Below are 9584 nucleotides of genomic sequence, written 5' to 3'. Positions count from 1 at the left end.
ATTATGGAAGATCCAAGACACGATGTTCAGAAACGGGATGAGAACATCATTATTTTGGTTTATTTATTGTGTAACATTTGCGTAATTATTGGGTTGAACGCGGGTTACAGTAACATACTTCCTCTTCGACGTAAATTTCACGTGAATGAAGAACGTGATTCATCTCAAGTCACCCTCGTAATATTCACGTGAATTTCACGCAGATATTTTGACTAAAACTATCACTAACGCTTCACGTGTTTCTGTGACGCGATAATTTCGTTTATGAAGATGTAATTTCATAACCAAACAAACACGGGAGTATTAGGTTTACAAACCATGGTCTCCAAGGTAGGGATAATCACGTTATTATAATGGTGATATTGCAGTGACAATTGCGTGATTTAGTGTACGTGTGTTTTAAGTTACCTAGTGCAATAATCGTATTAACACATTTACGTAAATGTCAGGTGTTTGAAGAACGTAACTCTCCTCAAGTCGATACCTTGATATTGACGTGATTTTCACGTGATTTTGATTATTGGTATTGCACAAGTGCTCACTACATAATGGCAAGCATGGATTAGGCGTCGTCGTCTTCGGGTTCTGACAACTAAAGCGACATTGTAACTTTAATTTATATGTCCCCCCACATTCTCTTTTCAGCTTGGAACAAACAACAATATTTGTTCTACTCTTTCATCATTTGATTTTACATAGTCTATCAATTCATGCACTCTCATACACCCGTAGTATTAATCAAAAAGACCATTGAAACTTGAAACCTGACCAACATCTTTCAAATTAACCTTGTTTTATATTTTCACAAAAGATAGTTTTTGCAAAACCAAATTAAAGCTTTACCTCGTTTAAAACTTCTTGTGGTATAGGGCGAATTCCAGCCAATTTGTTTTTTTATAAATTACCAATTTAAACCAAATGATAAGTGAATTTAAAGCTTTATTAAATGTATTGGGTGTGATTCCCAAAAGAACCTTTTCGACTGTTAATTTCAACACAAGTTTACATCTTTCGTGCAATTTCTTTCGAAATATTCCCATACTTTCCACACTATGTGACATTAAAAAAATAGCCGTTCAACAGTTTATTCATGCAATAAACTGAATGTACATGCGTTGTTTTATTTAACTTGTATTTTACACAAATAAGAGTTTGTTGGAGTAATGCAATTAATCAAGTAATATTGGAACCATCTGAGTGTAACGTCTTGTCGAATTTCGCTTCTCATATGGGTCCTCCCCAGCCCCCCACACTCTCTCTTCAGCTTGAAACAAACAACAATATTTTTTCTCCATATCTATCTTTTTGTTCAACTGTAATCTAAGTTGGACTACCTTTCTCTTCTCTTCTCACTGCAAATCATCCTCATATCGCCCCTTCCTCATTCTTTCCTTCTCTCTCACTCTTTTTTGGGGGTCACACTTTCTTGTATATTAAAGTAAATTATGACAAATTTCGCTTCTCATATGGGTCCTCCCCAGCCCCCCCCCCCCCCCCCTCCCCCTCCCCACACTCTCTCTTCAGCTTGAAACAAACAACAATATTTTTTCTTCTCTTTCATCATTCATTTTACATTGTCTAACAATTCATGCACTCTCATACCCACTACAAGTGCGACATGGGTTTGTGCCTGTAAACTAATTAAGCCCACATGTTTCAAAACCGTCGCTTCTAACCAGGCGTTTGGCGCCAACGTAAGTTCCCGATCAACAGTTATTAAACCAGCCCCCTTTCCGAATGATTTAATCTTCTTACCTTGAAAATGTTCCATGGCCTAATGGTACTTGCTTCCGTGATATATATAAATCGTTATTCATCACAGAATTTTATTTTATTTTAATCCTTACACTGAAAATTCAGATGATAAGCTTGCTACGCAATACGTTGATAGAAATGAATCATAATATCATATCTGCTTTCCCAATTCATATCGTCTACCACCATCTACAAATATTTGTTTGTATATGATGCTATAGACTTTGACTCAGTTACTCAAATACAGTGAACTATTGAGCAAGACTTTGAGGGATCTGAACCAGTATGCATTCTTAATCGTCGGGAACCCCTCAACATAATTCCCCCCCCCCCTCCCATTAACCCCCCATAAACCGAGATGATTATTTAGGCTACAGTCAAGGGACTCCCTTGATAAATTTAGTAATTTGCCATGTTTAGCAGTGACCGAGCCAGAATTGTTTTCGTTTTATAGTTTGGAATTTTACATTTTTAGAGCGCTTTTGATCATGGAGTCAAATCAAAGTCTGCCCTCGACAATCATTCTATTCTCTCTTCATGATTTTATTCACGTAATGCTAAATAATGGTCGCCTAGAGGAATTCTTGTTTACAACTTTCCGGATTTCAGGGGGACAACCCCTTTTCCTCGGAGAAGCCTTCCCCGTTCCCCTTTTGTTTATTGCCTTTGTACAGCTCGTGTAAAGGCCCGGTCACACATAGGGGACGCATGTGGGACGCACGTCCAGCGCATTGTAAATTTGCAATTTTGGCCAGTGCGTTATCTTTCGCTAGGTGTGCGTCATCATTCGTTACTCGTTCGTCGAGTGCGCTGGACCAACGCTGGACCAACGCTATGCATTCGTCGTCATTCGCTGTGTGCATCGGGATTTTTTGAGCATGCTCAAAAGTGTGCGCGGAGCTGAACGCATGAATGTACACGCCAAAAGGACGCCAGACATGCGCGGAGCGCGCTAGACCAACACCAGACATACGCGGATCCCACGCCCTGTATACGCACAGCGCGCTAGCAACACGCTATGCATTCGGTGTCAGCTCGCTAGCTTCTCTCAAATCCTGACAAAATTAGGGCTCACGACTTTTTTTTCGATTTCCAATGCGCCGACCGTGCGTCCCCCATGCGTCCCCTCTGTGTGAGCAGGCCTCAAACTAATGATGAAACTGTAGTACGTACAATGAATATTTCTTGATTATAAAAGTTTATGCCTTCATGGGGAGGGTATAATTCATTAGGGTAGTGTAAGGTGTAGTGCATTTTACAACCTGCTATATACACCCTGGTTTGATGTTAGCTTGAACTAGGTGCCGACAATTGATTCAAGACTAAAATGATAAAGTAATCTAAATTCGTAGAATAAATTTCTTTGTATTTATTTTAATAACTATTCGAACAAATAGTCGTACACGCCGCGTTAGAGTGTCTCGTTCAAAGGCCAAGTTGACAAATATATTTTAAAGGGAAGTCAACTTGGTTTCAATGAATTCACAAAATGAGAGAAAGAAGTTAGTGTAGGCTTCAGCAACAACCGATTAAAAATAGGAAAGCTTTGAATTGTTTAAGTTGTCATCAGTGAAACACAAATTGGCAACACTGACGTATATTTGCTCTGTGCATAATTTTTCATAAACTTTCATTTTCTTAGGAATTGATGAAGGAATACAAAAAAAATAGTACAGAGGTTGTATAAAGACATATTTCAATATTTTAATTTACGGTGAATGTATGATTCGAAATTTTCTAAAGGGAAAATGTAAACTTTTGAAGTTGTTTTAGTACAGGGTGAATGGGAGGGAAGCTCGCAATATACGTCACAGAGTTGCCAATTTGTGTCTGATTAATCGCACCTTTAAAAATTAGTAACAACCTTATTTTTATCCGGATTTCGCTAAAACTTTCACTGACGTCTTTCTGTTATTTATGTTCTTCTATTAAAGGGAATTCGTGATATTGTTCAGATGAGAGAAAATGGCGCTATTAAAGGTAGTGTCTTTAATGCTTTAATGACAATGACAACCTGAAAGTTTGAGTGAAAACGGACCATTATTAATGATAACAATTGGGAAAAACTTAGAGGATCAGAGAATCCTGGGTCAAGCTTGAGCCCAAAGGCGCTCCTCCCCCTCCATAACGGTTATTGCCTCTTAGGTGCATTTTTTCAAATTGAGGCTGTTATATATCATCCAATTATCGTTATCATTGTAAGCAAAATGCAAATATACGTAGTTTATGATTTAATATACAAGGTCCGAAAGCTATATTTGTACACTTTTTACAGTATATTTGCATTTACCTGTACAGAAAAACCATCTGTCTTTCAAGATCTCATTCTTTGTTTATATTGTAATGTGTTTTCATTGAAGCATGTATAAAAGAAACCTGTATATAAAGGCTATCTTGTTATAAAGGCAGATGTTCTCGTCCCCATTGAGCGGTATTTATATACAGGTTTCACTGTAGTAATTCAATGATAACATTGGATTAAGTGAATTTTGTATGGATATCCTAAGCATTTAAGGCATTACTAATTTTCAGTAAAAAATGTAGATTTTGCCGATGAATAACTTATATATAATTTATGCAATCGATATTACTCGGTGCTTTGAATACGATAATTGTTGTTCATTATATCAATCTAGCCTTAAGACGATTGCAAAAACTTTATAAATCATCTTTAAGAATTGGAATTATCTTAGCCGTGGTTCAAGGTTCGAGTCCCATATCAACCACTCCTATCAAATCAAAAGCTATACGGAGTAAAATCTTTCCCTGGTTATCCTCTCATCTCCATCTCTCTCTCTCTCTCTCTCTCTCTCTCTCTCTCTCTATCCAACTCACACACACACACACACACATATTCTCTCGTGTACATGTCACATTATGGTAATGCGTAGAAAGAACGAAAAGAAATTTTCCAAATTACTTTTTCAAACGTTTTATTCTCATTAAAGAGCATTAGGAGCACACACAGAAGCCTCGTTATACATGAAAATGGAATCAAAATGGAATTAAAAATATGAATATTTGTGTAAGAAAAATAAATGTGTACAAAAGTTTTCTGCAAAGGGAATATAGGAAGCAGAATTGCATTTTAAAAAGATACAAGCGGAATGTGTTTTATTGTCTTCAAGATTCAAATAGATTCAAATAATTGTATTTCTCATACAAAACATTATAACATGAATACGTATATTACAAACAAATGAAATGAATGAGGAACTAATTAGAATCAGAGCTTGCTGAAGTATTTGTTCCTCAAAGGCTGATTTACATAACGTCTTGAAAAGAAACTATACATATAAATTTGGTACATAGAAAATCAATAATTTGGAAAAACATGTAACAATAAAACAAATTATGAATTTCGGGGGAAAAAATCAAACGAGAGGAAAAAACCGGGGGAAAAAAGTAAAAGGAAAAAGAAAAAAGATGAAAAGAAAATTGAATGATTGCAAAATCTCTAGAAAAAGGAGGTTAGATCAGCAAAATGAGTGAGAAATGGATTGAGTCGAGAGTCAAACAAACCCAGACTCATGCATACCGACGTGTCAACAATGTCAACAATGCAGTTGACCGGCCACGACACATGTCTTAATGACATTATAGAGCTACTAATATCATCGGGATACAGGCAAACACACTTCAAAGTTGTGTTCTCAGTCCTTTCGAATCAAAACTTACGTGATTTACCATGATTAAATGTAATTCATAACAGAAACACTTTAGGAAAGGTAACACCACATGGGGTGTATGCATCAACACACTATAAGAAAGAAAAATATTCGGATATATACATATACATCAAACTTAACACAAAGATATAAAATAATTTAACCTTTCTTACAGAAAAGTTAAAGAAATACTTCACCAACTAAAATTATATATGTGCATATTTTTACTTGTTTACATGCTATATTTTCTTTAGGAGCTGCCAGATACGTTGTGGAACTTTCTATCAGATCGTGGTTTCTATCACGACGCTCAAAACTTTTCAAATATACTTCCAACATGGTAAAAATGTAAAAATTACAGTGCTTCCTATTTTATCAAGTGGAAGCCTGATAACGAAAAGTTAGTGTTCACAAAGAGTATGCTGCATTTTATATTGTCTTGTTTTTATAAAGTAGAGGTAATACGCTTTCAAATGATACATTTGTTACATTAAACCATACACACTTCACCGGTCAACATTGTTTTGAAAAAATGCATTTGTGCTAGATTTTGCTTTAACTATTAACATGTTAGGATATCATATCAACGTTAACGATTATGACCTGAACGAGAAACAAGCTTAACAATAAAACAATGAGAGCAAGGGTTCCATTTTTCTATTTTAATAGTGGAGAAATAAGTAATGCAATGATAAAATAAAGGATAGTGGAGTGTTGTCCATGGTGAAGGTAATGAGGGCATAATTAGTACCCAGATGGGTCTACAATTGTCACGAACCTTGTAACATCATTATTAATCAGATAAGATAAGATTTTATTGACTCTATCGACCCACTTCCGGGGTATGAGAGCACAACATATTTACAACACAATACAGAAAGATATATAAAAACAAAGTAAAATATGATAATAAAATACTTAGACATGATACATACATTTTTATATTTCTAAAACACAATAAACATGAGCTAAAGACTAAGTATACACTATACAGTTTAAAGTTATAAGTCTAAAATATCACGTGGTTTGGTTTGTCTACCACAACGAGTTACTACACTTTTATTAACAAAAATAGGACCATGCATTTCAGCCTTAGGAATCAACGAAAAGAATTGTTTTATTACTCTTATGAATTTTACGAGTTTTCTTAATTGTTTAACGCTAGATCTATTAAATAATTTGTCCATGTGAAATGTGCTAGGGTTACTCACAACAAATTGTCTATCTAGGTATAACTGCCTTTCTTTCTTGAAAAAAGGGCAGACAAAAATATAGTGAAATTCATCTCCAAAAACCTTTAAATTACAACAAGGACATTCAATTTTACCTTCTTCAGCATTATTTTCAAACCTTCCATTATTAATTGGTAAGCGGTGTGACCTGCATCGGAATCGACACAAAGTGATTGCACCTCTTCTATTCAACTTTACCAGATACTTTCAAATAAAATTTCGTTCTTGATAATTCGGTAGTTAACACAAATGCGATTTGACCAAACATTTGACATAATTTTTTGCTTTGACATGTGTCAGTCAACCTGAGCTTAGGGCATGAAGAATCCATGTATTACTGAATCCATCTCCTTGCATTTGCCACACATTTCCTAGCCCAGCATTATTTAATGTATTCTCTACACATGACAACCATTTAGATAATTGAGACTGGGAACCTCTTTCCATAAGTAACTTTAAAAGATTATAGAATCTAAATGTATATTTACAATGACTTCCTTTGACTACTTTTAGCCTGAACATCAATTTTAGTACTGCCTGTCTCACCATAAATCATACAGTCAGGTGTATATTTATTGACATTCAGTATGGCCCTTAAAAATTTGCGATGAAAATTTTCAATCTGGCTTAAATCCTCAAAACCCCACACCTCACAGCCATATAACAGTATTGGCAGGATTAACTGATCAAATAACTCACACTGTATATCCAATGATAATCTTAACCTTTGCACCTTTAAGGTCATTGCAAATGAGGCTTTTCTTGCCTGAATCACCTGTTTTTATATTGCCTTTTAATAATTACAATTGTAATTAAATTTAACCCCAAGATACACAAAATCTTGTACCACATTGATAATACCGTTCCCATACTTAAAAACTGGGTACTTGCGTAACTTTCCTTTAGAGAATATCATTATCTTTAATGCTATTTTGTATTATGTAAATCATACGATATGTTGTACAAGTTGAGGCTGTTAGTTTACATCTGACTTGTACTCATATCTTAGCCCTCCGAGGTCCGCTTTCAATAGAGCGTCATCAAGATCTTGTGTAAAACCACATGTCTTTGTTTTCCAATTTTTCAATATTTCTTCAAACGCATCAATATAATTTGATTGATTTTTGGTTAAGATGTTCTTGGAGTAGTTGATGTCAAGTACCAGAGCTACGCAAAAGTCGGTGTAGTTGCCATGGGGCATGAGTTTTGCCAATGTTATGATTTCTCCTTCGGTGATTTTCCTTTCGTCAGACCTGTAAAAGTGAAAACGAAAGGCAATTAAGATGAGCATCATTAAAAGCATACCGTATCTTTAGAGAAGCACTTAATAAAAAACAGGAATACTCACACAAACATAAACTCGGTATAAGTATGGACTTGACACATATATTTAAAACCCCTCTGTACTTATGCTTCGATAGCTATAGAGGCAATATTACGGCAACATTACGGCAACTATTCAGATACTTAAATTGATTGTTGTCTCTATTCGATGTGCTCCATTCCACTCATATTTTGCAGGTCTGTCTATATTGCTTTCATATCTTTATATCATTGAGTACAAAGTTCGCCGTTAAGATTTTATTTAAAGTGGATCTGGCTTCTTACAATCCTATATTACTATTAATATCATTATCTTTATAAGTAGTAGTAGTAGTAGTAGTAGTAGTAGAAGTAACAGTAGTAGTTGTAGTATTAGTATCATCATCATCATCATATGTTCAACAAACCAGTCAATCGAAATATCCTTTACTAAATTGCAGGCTAAGTTGAACATATCAGTCAATGGTTATTTTTCAAATAACGTTTGAATAATTATCAATGCTTATGATACACACGGCAAAGACAAAACATATTGTTCATTTGAATTGCAAAGTTTTATCATGTGATAACATTTTAGGCCATAAATATTATCTTGGAATTTATCAGTAAAAATCTTTCAAAATGAAGAAGACCTAAGATATTTTGCAGTATATGAAATTACTGTACCTGTTCACGTTTTCTTCTCGTGGTGGCGCATTTGAGTTATCAACTGTGGAAAGCTAAACATTATAGTGTTATATTGACAGAAATCCGGGTCCTATTTCATAAAAGCTAGAATATACAGTGCGTCCCAGAAAAAACGAAACCGAGAATTATCGATTTGTTATCATAACTTAATCACAATTTTTATTAATAAATGACACATATTTGTAAAGCTTATAGATCCTCCGCTTTCATTTGAAGCAATTCATGTGATAAATATTTCACGCATGAGTGTTTAAAACAATTTGAAGAGAGGAAACAAAAAAACGTCATTTGGCGGGCGGTATCCGAATTTTAAAGAGAAAATCACATTTCTAGAAAGTTCATTTTCTGCCCTTTCATATGACTCCTCTGAGGAAAAATGAGCCAGGAATAACAAAGTTCTGTCTGTTTAAAGTAATGCTTGCATTTCCATTATTTGATTAAACAAATTCGTTTTCACTGCCTGCCGTAGCAACATAGCTGACAAAAGACTTAACTCCGTTTCGTTGACGATCAGCCATGCACCAAGTCTTTCGTCTTCTTTAAGTCATGATAAAACATCGATAATTCTCGGTTTCGTTTTTTCTTTGACGCACTGTATAATAAGTTACAATAACTGTTATAACCTAGTGATATCGTTGAATTTGATTGGCTTTGAGAAAATTTGTTATATAAATGTGACACTCATTATTGAACCAAAGTTTTATGAATCAGGGCCCGTAATCAATTCAATACTTGAGTTTGAAATATGAGTATTTTACTTAATCTTCGGCTTAGATAAAATACTGAGCCAATTTCGGTATTCAGTTCAAACTTTTGACAACGTATTTCATCATAAATTTAAGACAACTCCTTACCGTACTTAAGCCAATTATCTAGAGGCCTTGATTAGCAAGCATATGGTTTTCAAGTACATTACTAA

The sequence above is a fragment of the Strongylocentrotus purpuratus genome, unplaced genomic scaffold (assembly GCF_000002235.5).
Source record: "Strongylocentrotus purpuratus isolate Spur 01 unplaced genomic scaffold, Spur_5.0 spur5_scaffold_1, whole genome shotgun sequence".
Taxonomy (NCBI): Eukaryota; Metazoa; Echinodermata; class Echinoidea; order Camarodonta; family Strongylocentrotidae; genus Strongylocentrotus; species Strongylocentrotus purpuratus.
The sequence above is the reverse complement of the archived record's forward strand: the minus strand, read 5'-3'. Positions refer to the sequence as shown.